This window comes from Xyrauchen texanus, chromosome 1, assembly GCF_025860055.1.
Source record: "Xyrauchen texanus isolate HMW12.3.18 chromosome 1, RBS_HiC_50CHRs, whole genome shotgun sequence".
Classification (NCBI taxonomy): domain Eukaryota; kingdom Metazoa; phylum Chordata; class Actinopteri; order Cypriniformes; family Catostomidae; genus Xyrauchen; species Xyrauchen texanus.
Genome location: NC_068276.1, coordinates 3,386,646 through 3,397,543, shown reverse-complemented (window position 1 = coordinate 3,397,543; position 10,898 = coordinate 3,386,646).

Sequence of the window (10,898 nt, the reverse complement as noted above, 5' to 3'; positions counted from 1 at the left end):
ACAAGGTCAACAATTTCAGGTTTTACTATCCTTATGGGGACATTTGGTCCCCACAAAGTGATAAATACACGCTCACGCACACACTCTCTCACACTCACACACACACTCACACTCTCTCTCACACTCACACACACACTCACACACACTCTCACACTCTCTCACACACACACTCACAAACACGCTCTCACACTCTCTCACACACACTCACAAACACGCTCTCTCACACACGCACGCGCTCACACTCTCTCTCACACTCTCTCACACACACGCTCACACATGCACACACACACTCACACTCTCTCTCACACGCACACACACACACTCACACTCTCTCACACTCACACACACATTCACTCTCTTCACACTCACACACACACACACACACTCTCTCTCACACACGCATCACTCACACTCTCTCACACTTTCACACACACACACTCACAAACACGCTCTCACACTCTCTCACACACTCACAAACACGCTCTCACACACACACACACACTCTCTCACACACAAACACGCTCTCTCACACACACACGCGACGCCACACTCTCTCACACACTCTCACACACACGCTCACACATGCACACACGCGCTCACACTCTCTCTCACACACGCACGCGCTCACACTCTCTCTCACACTCACACGCATGCACACACTCTCTCTCACACACACGCACGCTCACACTCTCTCTCACACTCTCTCACACACACGCTCACACATGCACACACACACACACTCTCTCTCACACTCACACACACACTCACACTCTCTCTCACACTCACACACACACTCATACTCTCTCTCACACTCTCTCTCACACTCTCTCACACACACGCTCACACATGCACACACACACTCACACTCTCTCTCACACTCACACACACACACACACTCTCTCTCACACATGCACGCGCTCACACTCTCTCACACTCTCTCACACACACACTCACAAACACGCTCTCACACTCTCTCACACACACTCACAAACACGCTCTCACACACAAACACGCTCTCTCACACACACACGCTCACACTCTCTCTCACACTCTCTCACACACACGCTCACACATGCACACACGCGCTCACACTCTCTCTCACACACGCACGCGCTCACACTCTCTCTCACACTCTCTCACACACACGCTCACACATGCACACACGCGCTCACACTCTCTCTCACACTCTCTCTCACACACGCACGCGCTCACACTCTCTCTCACACTCTCTCACACACACGCTCACACATGCACACACACACTCACACTCTCTCTCACACTCACACACACGCACACACTCTCTCTCACACTCACACGCACGCACACACTCTCTCTCACACTCACACGCACGCACTCTCTCTCACACTCACACACACACTCACACTCTCTCTCACACTCTCTCACACACACTCACACTCTCTCACACTCTCTCACACACACACTCACAAACACGCTCTCACACTCTCTCACACACACTCACAAACACGCTCTCACACACAAACACGCTCTCTCTCACACACACGCACGCACACACTCTCTCTCACACTCACACACACACTCACACTCTCTCTCACACTCTCTCACACACACACTCACAAACACGCTCTCACACTCTCTCACACACACTCACAAACACGCTCTCACACACAAACACTCTCTCTCACACTCACACGCACGCACACACTCTCTCTCACACTCACACGCACGCACACACTCTCTCTCACACTCACACGCACGCACTCTCTCTCACACTCACACACACACTCACACTCTCTCTCACACTCTCTCACACACACACTCACAAACACGCTCTCACACTCTCTCACAAACACGCTCTCACACACAAACACGCTCTCTCACACACACACGCACGCACACACTCTCTCTCACACTCACACGCACGCACACACTCTCTCTCACACTCACACGCACGCACACTCTCACACTCACACACACACGCACACACTCTCTCACACTCACACACACACTCACACTCTGTCTCACACTCACACACACACTCACACTCTCTCTCTCACACTCTCTCACACACACACTCACAAACACGCTCTCACACTCTCTCACACACACTCACAAACACGCTCTCTCACACACGCACGCGCTCACACTCTCTCTCACACTCTCTCACACACACGCTCACACATGCACACACACACTCACACTCTCTCTCACACGCACACACACACTCACACTCTCTCTCACACTCACACACACACTCACACTCTCTCTCACACTCACACACACACACACACTCTCTCACACACGCACGCGCTCACACTCTCTCTCACACTCTCTCACACACACACTCACAAACACGCTCTCACACTCTCTCACACACACTCACAAACACGCTCTCACACACAAACACGCTCTCTCTCACACACAAACACGCTCTCTCACACACACACGCACGCGCTCACACTCTCTCTCACACACTCTCACACACACGCTCACACATGCACACACGCGCTCACACTCTCTCTCACACACGCACGCGCTCACACTCTCTCTCACACTCACACGCATGCACACACTCTCTCTCACACACGCACGCGCTCGCACTCTCTCTCACACTCTCTCACACTCTCTCACACACACGCTCACACATGCACACACACACTCACACTCTCTCTCACACTCACACACACACTCACACTCTCTCTCACACTCACACACACACTCATACTCTCTCTCACACTCTCTCTCACACTCTCTCTCACACTCTCTCACACACACGCTCACACATGCACACACACACTCACACTCTCTCTCACACACACACACACACACTCTCTCTCACACATGCACGCGCTCACACTCTCTCACACTCTCTCACACACACACTCACAAACACGCTCTCACACTCTCTCACACACACTCACAAACACGCTCTCACACACAAACACGCTCTCTCACACACACACGCACACGCTCACACTCTCTCTCACACTCTCTCACACACGCTCACACATGCACACACGCGCTCACACTCTCTCTCACACACGCACGCGTGCTCACACTCTCTCTCACACTCTCTCTCACACTCTCTCACACACACGCTCACACATGCACACACACACTCACACTCTCTCTCACACTCACACACACACTCACACTCTCTCTCACACTCTCTCTCACACTCTCTCACACACACGCTCACACATGCACACACACTCACACTCTCTCTCACACTCACACACACACACACTCTCTCTCACACACACACACACACACTCTCTCACACACACACACACACACACACTCTCACACACACATGCACACACACATGCACACACACATGCACACACACACTCACACTCTCTCTCACACTCGCACGCACACTCACACTCTCTCTCACACTCACACACACACACACACACACACACTCTCTCTCACACTCACACTCTCTCTCACACTCACACGCACGCACACACTCTCTCTCACACACACACTCACACTCTCTCTCACACTCACACACACACTCACACTCTCTCTCACACTCACACACACACTCACACTCTCTCTCACACACACACTCTCACTCTCTCTCACACTCACACACACACACACACTCTCTCTCACACACACACTCACACACAGCCATATTCAAACCAGTTCCACCACATTACCAGATTAAAGATCTAATTACTGTCTGTATGTCTTTCATTAGTCAGTTTACACACACACACACACACACACACACACACACACACACACACACAGGATCAAATATCTTCTGTTACATTCATGAGAAACATAAACCTGAACAGAACTGAGGTCCTTATAAACACACATGGTGTGGAGTAACAGAATACATGTAACCGGATTACGTATTTAAAATGTGAAATTAGTAACTGTATTGCATCACTGTTACAATTGTAATAGTTGGTAATCAGAATAGCTCTACTTTCAAAAACTATTTTGATTATTGAAGGGATGACGACTTATAATTGGTTTCATTTAATATTCAGTGTATTGAGTTGTAAAGATTCATACGAGCAGACGGAGGCGACGAGTGAAGAACGAAGAACTAAAGACTCAAACTACAGCAGAACATGCTTTGACTGATGGAATAAATGCACAATTACTACAATATATGGTTTGTCCATATTTCTTACGTGGTTTGTTATTTTTACAAGAATAATTATGTACATTTCTCTTATAATCGTGGTATTTTCTCATGTGTGTTGTGCAGACAGGAATGTGTCCGTCGTGTCGTCTTTCGCCCACAGGCACACGCAACTGAACATCACTGAAGTGTCAAGAAGCCGTTTGGCGTCTCAGCTGCCAATGAGGTCAAAGGTGAACAATGTCACAACAGTACAGAAAAGATCAAATCACTCTGATTGGCTGTCAGTACATGTGACCCACCCTTTCATTCAATAATTGACACTTTACTGTCATTGCTCAAACAAACACACCTGAACACACACATCTCTGCTTTAAATCCACATGTTGCAACAGGTTCCTGTGTTGAGAAATCCACGTTAATTCCACACTGTGAACATTTCAAACAGACAGTGTTTTTACATCAAAACCTTACATTATAATAATATTTGCATTATTATTCTATATATATATATAAACACACTATACATACTGCCTGTATAATAGGACTGCAACGACTAATGGTTAAAATGGATAATAATCTACAGTGAAATCATGGATGGTGGATTCATTATGGATTAGTTGTGTATATGCGGCGAGCACGGAGAAGCTCCGGCAGTGACGTCACTTTACAGCGCAGTGAAAACGTGTTGCCTGATGAAACTCCTTTAGAGAACGACTGAGACATGTTGAAGAGGAATAAAGTCATGCACAATGAGTCACGTGATCAGATGTGTGGATTGACGGTCTCAGAAGTGGAGGACACTGAGTCTTGTCCTCCACCACCGGATTGAGGCGAGTAACCGCACCATCACGAGGACCTACTAAGTAGCGTAAATTGGGCGTTACAAACCGGGAGGAAAGGGGATTAAAAAACAAAACATTTACTACATTTATGTTAATCAAAAGTTGTATATTTGAATCTCAGTTAATGCAATTTGAAGTAACAAGAACAAACAATGAACAACTGTATGTTTATTAACTAACATTAGTAAATGCTTAATAAGTATTGTTCATTGTGAGTTTATGTTAACTAATGGAAAGTTATTCTGAAGTGTTGCCAACTCCGGGACAGATTATGACTTGCAAAAGCCCCGGGGCCAATTATCTCCAAGGGCCCCCTCCAAAAGTTGTTTAGCGGGGGATCCAGTTTGGATCACGCAACCTTAAAACACAGTCAAGTGGCCCATTGGCCCAGCTGGTCATCCATCCCTGCACCAACTGTACATATGAAACTGAATATAATATATAATAATAAGGGATCAGGAATCTGATAGTCCTGATAATGCCAAATGTAATATCTGATTTCACCAGGACATTTATACTGTGCCAAATATCATTTAACTGGATCAGAATAAACCATTAAAACGTGTTTGGAAAAGAAACATGTGATCAGTGACATTCATTTAAAATACTTCAAATGTAATCAGCACATCTCTAATATAATTACTGTAGGTGTTTTTCAGCTGGGCACTCAAGTTCCTCTCAAGGAACTGCATGTGTCCTGAAAGCTGTGATCAAACGTTACACCCTTTATCATTTCTGACATCCAACGTTCAGACAATGACATATGAAGTATCTGTGTCTTATGGTTGGAGTTGGCATCAGTTCATCCACTGAAGTCCAACATGAAGCAGGAATGGTGCTGGATCAGCTGGTTCTGGTGACCTCAGGATAGGAGTCCCGAGGTTGAGACAGGGAAACAAATAAAACTAGAATGTACATTTCCTGAAGAAAATGTGAGTGGTGCTTGCCGTGGCAAAACTCGTGAAACAGCATGTTATAACTTGAAAAGAGCAAAAATTCTGGTCGTAAATAAATCAACCCAGAAGTCTGTACGATTTTCTGGTGCAGAAATATGTGATTTGTCGCTCGGTCGCTAGGGTAAGCCCATGTGGTTGCTATGCAGTTACCAAGGTAATACAACACATGGCTCCTTTCCATCCTGAGTGAAATAAGTCAACCCGGAAGTCTGTAGTGTTTTCTGGTGCAGAGATATGTGATTTGTTGCTCGGTTGCTAGGGTAAGCCCATCTGGTTGCTAGGCAGTTACCATAGTGATACTAATGAAGTCTCCTTGCCATCCTGGTTGAAATAAATGAACCCAGAAGTCTGTACGATTTTCTGGTGCAGAAATATGTGATTTGTTACTCGGTTGCTAGGGTACTCTGTTAAGTTGCTAGGGCGTGGCTTGGCAGCTGCCAATCATGAAACTCCAAAGGCTGCTTGTCAGTATGAATGATATAAACCAACTCCCATGCCTCTGTGACATTCAGAATGGAAGATATCCCTCTATGGATTTTGGTTGCTAAGGTGCTCGACAATGGTTGCTAAGGAGGGGCTAGGAAGTGTTCAGGTGATTCATGATTGGCTGTTTGCTGCCCCGAGTCAAACGAGACCACCCTTGTGTTTCTATGACACTTCTATCCGGAGATATCCCTTTGATGTCTTTCATTAGAAGTCTATGGGACTTGTTGCTAAGGTGCTTTAAATTGTTGCTAGGGCGTGGCTTGATAGCTTCACAATGATCCTGAGAGACTGATTGGTCATCTGAGTGAAATGAGCCTGCCCCCTTGTCTGTATGACACTGTGATCCAGAACTATGTTCAATATTAAATCCCTTTGAAATTTAATTTCATGGGCCGTCCTACACCATTGTAAGTCAATGGGGGCAACTTTGGGCAGCTCCTGCCCCCCAGGGGTGCAACATTTACCCCATATTGAGGTATGCTCTTACAGAGCCTGCCAGCCTCTTCAAATGTGGCAAATCACACGTTTCTGCGAAATCCTCGCTCGGAGCTGTGACACTTCAAATTTTGACGCAATGTTAAGTCTATGGGATTTTTCGGCCGCTTTTTTGCCCCTGGGGCAAACACCGTACCCCTGATTGCTTATAAAAGTCATAGCACACGTGTCATCAATAGGCCGTTCGATTTGACACCTCATTCGTGGGTCTACGCCAAACGGTGCGGGACGAGTTAGGTGCCGAAGTTTTGTACGGAGATATAATAATAAGAAGAACTAGATGGGTACATTTCCTGAAGAAAATGTGAGTGGTGCTTGCCGTGGCAAAACTCGTCAAACAGCATGTTGTAACTGGAAAAGAAAAAAAATTATGGTCATAAATAAATCAGCCCAGAAGTCTGTACGATTTTCTGGTGCAGAAATATGTGATTTTTTACTCGGTTGCTAGGGTAAGCCCATGTGGTTGCTATGCAGTTACCAAGGTAATACAATACATGGCTCCTTTCCATCCTGAGTGAAATAAGTCAACCCGGAAGTCTGTAGTGTTTTCTGGTGCAGAGATATGTGATTTGTTACTCGGTTGCTAGGGTAACCCCATCTGGTTGCTAGGCAGTTACCATATTGATACTAATGAAGTGTCCTTGCCATCCTGGTTGAAATAAATCAACCCAGAAGTCTGTACTGTTTTCTGGTGCCGAGATATGTGATTTGTTTCTCGGTTGCTAGGGTAACCCCATCTGGTTGCTAGGCAGTTACCATAGTGATAGTAATCAAGTGTCCTTGCGATGCTGAGTGAAATAAATCAACCCGGAAGTCTGTACTCTTTTGTGGTGCCGAGATATGTGATTTGTTTCTCGGTTGCTAGGGTAACCCCATCTGGTTGCTAGGCAGTTACCATAGTGATAGTAATCAAGTGTCCTTGCGATCCTGAGTGAAATAAATCAACCCGGAAGTCAGTACTATTTTGTGGTGCAGAGATATGTGATTTGTTACTCGGTTGCTAGGGTAACCCCATCTGGTTGCTAGGCAGTTACCATAGTGATAGTAATCAAGTGTCCTTGCGATGCTGAGTGAAATAAATCAACCCGGAAGTCTGTACTCTTTTCTGGTGCCGAGATATGTGATTTGTTTCTCGGTTGCTAGGGTAACCCCATCTGGTTGCTAGGCAGTTACCATAGTGATAGTAATCAAGTGTCCTTGCCATCCTGATTGAAATAAATCAACCCGGAAGTCTGTACTCTTTTCTGGTGCCGAGATATGTGATTTGTTTCTCGGTTGCTAGGGTAACCCCATCTGGTTGCTAGGCAGTTAACATAGTGATAGTAATCAAGTGTCCTTGCCATCCTGATTGAAATAAATCAACCCGGAAGTCTGTACTCTTTTCTGGTGCCGAGATATGTGATTTGTTTCTCGGTTGCTAGGGTAACCCCATCTGGTTGCTAGGCAGTTACCATAGTGATAGTAATCAAGTGTCCTTGCCATCCTGATTGAAATAAATCAACCCGGAAGTCTGTACTCTTTTCTGGTGCCGAGATATGTGATTTGTTTCTCGGTTGCTAGGGTAACCCCATCTGGTTGCTAGGCAGTTAACATAGTGATACTTATCAAGTGTCCTTGCCATCCTGATTGAAATAAGTCAACCCGGAAGTCTCTATGTTTTTGTGATGCAGAGATATGTGATTTGTTACTCGGTTGCTAGGGTAAGCCCATCTGGTTGCTAGGCAGATACCATAGTGATACTAATCAAGTGTCCTTGCCATCCTGATTGAAATAAGTCAACCCGGAAGTCTCTACGTTTTTCTGATGCAGAGATATGTGATTTGTTACTCGGTTGCTAGGGTAAGCTCATCTGGTTGCTAGGCAGTTACCATAGTGATACTAATGAAGTGTCCTTGCCATCCTGATTGAAATAAGTCAACCCGGAAGTCTCTATGTTTTTGTGATGCAGAGATATGTGATTTGTTACTCGGTTGCTAGGGTAAGCCCATCTGGTTGCTAGGCAGTTACCATAGTGATACTAATGAAGTGTCCTTTCCATCCTGATTGAAATAAGTCAACCCGGAAGTCTCTACGTTTTTCTGATGCAGAGATATGTGATTTGTTACTCGGTTGCTAGGGTAACCCCATCTGGTTGCTAGGCAGTTACCATAGTGATACTAATCAAGTCTCCTTGCCATCCTGATTGAAATAAATCAACCCAGAAGTCTCTCTGATTTTGTGGTGCAGAGATATAGTTACTGCTAAACGGTTGCTAGGGTACTCTGTTTAGTTGCTAGGGAGTGGCTTGGCAGCTGCCAATCATGAATCTCCAAAGGCTGCTTGTCAGTATGAATGCTATAAACCAACTCCCATGCCTCTGTGACATTCAGAATGGAAGATATCCCTCTATGGATTTTGGTTGTTAAGGTGCTCGACACTGGTTGCTAGGGAGGGGCTAGGAAGTGTTGATTTGATGCATGATTGGCTGTTTGCTGTCCCGAGTCAAACGAGACCACCCTTGTGTTTCTATGACACTTCTATCCGGAGATATCCCTTTGATCTGTTTCAATAGAAGTCTATGGGACTTGTTGCTAAGGTGCTCTTAATGGTTGCTAGGGCGTGGCTTGATAGCTTCACAATGATCCTGAGAGACTGATTGGTCGTCTGAGTAAAATGAGCCCACCCCTGGTCTCTATGACACTGTGATCCAGAGCTATCTTCAATACAAATCCCTATGCCTTTTCATTTCATGGGCCGTCCTACACCATTATAAGTCAATTGGGGCATTTTGGGCAGCTCCTGCCCCCAGGGGTGCAACTTTTAGCCCATATTGAGGTATGCTCTTACAGAGCCTGCCAGCCTCTTCAAATGTGGCAAATCACACGTTTCTGTGAAATCCTCAGCTCGGAGCTGTGACGCCTCAAAGTTTGTCACAATGTTAAGTCTATGGGATTTTTCGGCGTTTTTTTGCCCCTGGGGCAAATACCGTACTCCGATCGCTTATAAAAGTCATAGCACACGTGTCCTCAATAGGCCGTTCGATTTGACACCTCATTTGTGGGTCTACGTCAAACGGTAGGGACGAGTTAGGTGCGAGTTTTGTACGGAGATAGAATAATAATAAAGAAGAAAATAAAAATAAAAATAAGTATGTGAGATTATAATAGTGATGCTTTGCAAGCACCACTAATAAGTATGTGAGATTACAATAGTGATGCTTTGCAAGCACCACTAATAATATAAATAAAAATATAGTATATTTTTAGATGCATTACAAACATAGCCACTGATTGTCCTGACTTACCTTAAAGGGACTTTGGTTAAATTCTAATGAAATGAATTGTCTTGTGTATTTTATATCATCACTTATTAGGTTCCGTGTGGAGCAGCATGAAAACCAGGCCGTACATGTGCTGCAGATCCAGACTCACTCATGATGGGTTGAACAGCACAAGCTGCTCTGATGGAAAATAAGAACTGTTCACTGCCTCTCCGGAGAGACGGCTGGAACTCGGACAATGTTAGACAACACACACACACACACACACACACACACACACACACACACACACACACACACACACACTATTATATGTCATTATTTAGTTACGTGAATATGGGTCTATTCTACTATTGTAGCTGCACTTGCTGTATTTAAGAAGAACACTCTGAAAACCTCTGTACTATTTCTGTGATTGAGATGTGCTCAGTGATTTACTGATTGTGTAAGCTGTCGATGCATTTTCAAATTCAGTCACGACAGTGAACAACACGTGTGACAGCTCGAAACTGAAATACACCACTGGATCATAATGAGTAACAATCCATGACCCATAATGCACCCTGACAGGAAGACACACTGCTAACGTGCGGAGCAGCTGAAAAGCATCAGAAAACAGACGCGTGTGATTTGTGTAACTCTAGATATGACCGAACACATGCATGTGAGGGGCCGCAGGGGGCCAGTGCTCCTGTTACTCACATAAGAGGCTTTACTGTTGGACACAATGTGGCTTTGTGCTGCTCAGAACCCAAGAGTCAACTGCTGAG